Source organism: Eptatretus burgeri, chromosome 12 (genome assembly GCF_056783735.1).
Source record: "Eptatretus burgeri isolate ZD-2024b chromosome 12, Ebu_testis_v1, whole genome shotgun sequence".
NCBI classification, from domain to species: Eukaryota; Metazoa; Chordata; class Myxini; order Myxiniformes; family Myxinidae; genus Eptatretus; species Eptatretus burgeri.
Window position 1 is genome coordinate 76,050,667 of NC_140972.1, and position 4,692 is coordinate 76,055,358.

Sequence of the window (4,692 nt, forward strand, 5' to 3'; positions counted from 1 at the left end):
TACGCCGGATGCCCTTCCTCACGCAACCCTGGTCGCCTCTTACGACGCAGGGATATGGTACACCTATTTTAACCGGGGTATACACCGGCGCATCTTAAAGGGTTTGAGGTGAAAATCGCATGCAAGTCGATTGAAGGAAATTTCATAACTCATGGTATATTCTCCTCAATAACCATGTAATGTCATCTTCACAATAACTATCTTCATCGAGAATCGAGAAAATTATTTAGACACAATAATACGAACATTTGTGTACAGATCGTAAAAATAAAAAAATACAGTCCAGCCCATTCCCTCCACCAGTCTTCAATATTTCATTTAATGTGTTACAAAACAAGATGAATATACACATTGTTATACTTGCAAGATGCAACGAAAGGTTCGAAATCGCTTTTCATGGTACTGCGGCCAATGGGGCTGTAAATAGCCAGACCCCCATGTAGAGATCCCCACACTCCCTCCATACAATTATGACAGTACCCCTATTTTACTCGCCATTGCCCCCCATTGTGTGCTAATTATCTGGTTGCGATCATGTAAACTTAAATAGACCTTCCCCTCCTCCCTCTTACCTACCCCCATCCCCCCTCTCTCCTCTCACCCTTTCCCCTCTCCCCCTCTCCCAACCCCCCTCCCACCTACACACATTCCTATGACACTCCCCATAGGGCCCTCACTGTGTCTGCCAAATGTGGTGTACAGTACCTACTGTATACGATACAAGGGAATGGACAGACAGACAAACAGAAAAATGAAGTGTGACAAAAAGCTTGTGTTTGTATCCGGCAAACATGCCACACCTGGACCAATAGCATTCATCAGGATACGCGAGCAGATTGGACAACCAGCTTAATGCTCCCTCCAAAGGATGTCATGTCTGCAATTGATGAGATGTCCTGCTAGCAAAGCATCAGATTGAATATATATATATATATATATATATATATATATATATATATATATATATATATTATCCCTGTGTTGTAAGAAGCGACCAGGGTTGTGTCAGGAAGGGCATCTGGCGTAAAACATGTGCCAAATCACTATGCGGATCATACGGATGATCCGCTGTGGCAACCCCGAACGGGAGCAGCCGAAAGAAGAAGAATATATATATATATATATATATATATATATATATATATATATATATATATATATATATATATATATTGACACCTCCCATGCTCCTCCAGCCAAAACTGCTGCCTAAAGAAACCAAGAAGGCCTACACAAGGTAAGCACTATGCTGTATCAAACCCTTTTCCAGAGTTCCTCCTCCACAGCTATATTTCAGCGAGAGGAGCATGGGAGGTGTCAATTTATTTTTATAATCCCAGCCACCTGGGTTTTGTTGATTATGTGAGAGCTGATTGGCTATTCCCTCTATTCACAGGTGAGAGATGTGGGTGGATCTTTCTTTATTATTTATATCTTGATTGTTTTTGACATTTGCATGTGGTACATGCTTAGGAGCCTCATTGGTATGCATTGCTATCTGCGCTGTCTCTGATGATTCGCAAATAAGCGATGAAACCGGTCCGGCAGCTGAGGGGGGTGTGTATCATTGGGATTCTCATGTGTGTACTATTTGTGAATATTTTTCTAGCTGTGGAGGAACTCTGGGAATGGGTTAATACAGCATAGCGCTTACCTTGTGTAGGCCTTCTTGGTTGCTTTACACAACAATTTTGGCTATATATATATATATATATATATATATATATATATATATGTATATATATATATATATGTATATATATATATATATATGTATATATATATGTATATATATATATATATATATATATATATATATATATATATATATATATATATATATATATATATATATATATATTGGGGTCTGGAATCCAATCCAGACTCGACAGTTCAACGACACCTCTGAGCTGTACTATTCGACATAAAACAATATTGATTGTTTGTTATGTACATAATAAGACTTCAACAATAGCCTTTGTTCGTCGTTAAAAAATAAAATTGTATCGTATTGAGCATTAAACAATTGTTTCAAACATTACCATTCAATTTCCTCATGGGTGTAAACAAGCACCTGCTAGCTCTGGCAATGTTCTCGACTTATTCATAGCATTTATATACACAGCAATTGAAATGCAAATTCTGAGAACACAAAAAGAGACATTGTTGCCATGGTAATAAACTCCAACCCAGTGTCATGGTAACATAATCAAAGTCATTATAATCTGATGAACTAATTACTAGAATACTCTTCATGCACCACGAACGAACAATCAAAGCACAAAATCAATGTTCATTCAAACAAAACATATGCATCACGACCTGCAATCCACACAGCGATTGAATTTCAAATATTTTTTGACCTTCCACTACATCGTAATGTATTCTTTGAACATCTAAACACAATGACACCTCCTTGTCCAAACATATTTTCTTGCTTGACTATTAATATGTTTTATATGGGATTAAAGATGATCGTTTTTGGAGGGGCAGTCAAAGTTGTAACTTTATTTGAGACGAGCAGGGGTTGCTTGGTGCTGTTCTAATCCTGCTGGCATTTTGAAGAATTCAAATGTCGCTTTTTTGTGTCGGGTCCTAAACACTTCCCTACATTCACAGAGGGATGAGGTCGAAGATCATTTAATATTACTTTTCATGGAGCTCAAACAAAATCTAAAACTCGAACTACCTGTCGATGGCACACCATCGCATATTCCCGCGCGCACTGCTTTGTCCCATTAACGCTAGGTGAAATTTTATCTTGCAAAATGGATTGACTATTCTTTTCTATTTGATGTGCTTTATGACCAAAGACTTACTATGTTTACGAAATCAGAAGTCATTGCAAGCATGTCAACATTTCATGAAACATTAATTTAACACTGTCCAGCAATATTGAACTGTGCATCAATTTCATCATAGGAATGAACTGTGTATAATATTAATTATAATTATTCATAATCAATTTGATAAATACAGTAAAACCTGTGACTGTTTGCCACTCATGGGGGCCACATAAGTAAGTTCTTTATAAAAGAATTTACCATGTACAATGGTAAATACACTTAAAAAAAAAATCAGCCCCCATGACCCCACCCCCTCTGGCCTGGCCCCTAGCGGCCATATCAAAAATCCGACAGTGTTGTGCACTTCCCCATACAAATATCTACGATGTCCAAAAGTTTCAAGTTCCTATCTCAAACGGTGTAGGAGGAGCTATTTTGACCACCTATCCACAAAGCACCCCCTACCCCCCCCCCAAGCACCATCTGATCATCATGTGTTTAAAAAAAATATGTTGTTAAATGTATAACTCATGAATATGTTTGATTTTAAAAGCTATAAGACAATTTTTATTTTTTTTAATCGACCCCATGGCCCCAACCCCTCTGGCCCGGCCCCTCGGGGTCATATCAAAAATCCGAAAGTGTTGTGCGCTTCCCCATACATATATCTACTATGTCCCAAAGTTTCAGGTTCCTATTTCAAACGGTGTAGGAGTTACAGGGTAAGACAGATGGACGGACGGACGGACGGATGGACGGACGGACGGCGGAGACAATCACAATATTCCCACTTTGCTTCGAAAACGCGGGAATAATAAAAAAAAATTTTTTTCAAAATTCTCAAAAACATTGTTTTGCCTAAAACACCCCCAGTACTCACTGATAAACCTCTAAAAGGTTGAAGAAGACCCGTTCAGCCATCTCTGAGAAAATAACGACTCACAGACACCCATCTCTGAGAAAATGACAACACACACACACACACACACACACACACATCTCTCTTATAGTACAGTACTGTATAGATAAATATAACCCTTGCTTAACAACATAGTTCATAGAACACCTTATCCCATACCGTCTTCAGAAAAAGGACATGGGAAGGGTCTTTGAAGCACAATCTATACTTCCTAGCCATCCATCCATCAGGACCATACTCTGTGCAGAGCATTGGTGCTGCTTAAGCAGTCTCCTGGGCTATTGGGCACAATCCTCGATGGTTCACCACTCAAACACAGGATACTAGCAAGCAGGTACGCATTTTGCTGCCCTCAGAAGGATGACAGGCAGAGTCAACCCCACCTGGTATTAATTCAACAGCCAGCAGGAGTTGAACTCAAGGTCCTTGGATCCCAAGCCCACCACCCTAACCATAAAGCCAAAATCAGGTATATACTTCCTATAAGCCACGATTTTGTCTAAATGTTGATATTCCCAAACTCCGAGAGCAAGAGTGGCAAATTTGATTGGTCGAGATGGCGTAAAATGGCGTAATATTCTGTCCAAGTGCTGCTAAACTAGAGGTTTTTAGAAGTGCCAACAAGGCGATTTGTGTTCTCGTGTCCAAGTACAGTATGTAATTAAATTGAAATGAAATAAAAGCTTTAAAGATTGAAGAAAAAAATTTATTTTTCCTGAAGTTTACCACCGTTGATGCACCGTCTTTGACGACACCTTATTTAACACGTTTAATTAATTATTAATGCCTGTTATCCGTGTCAATTATGATGTACCTAAAAGAGTAAGTGTCCTGTTTGCATTGATTTTCTAATTTGTTTGACTGCAAGACAGGCAGACAGAGTAAAACAATTACGTTGCTCCTCCGTGCGTATGTGTGCTCGGGATGAAACGCTGTGCAATTTGCCAAATTTTGAGTCAAAGTACTGCTAAACTGTGGGTTTGTGTT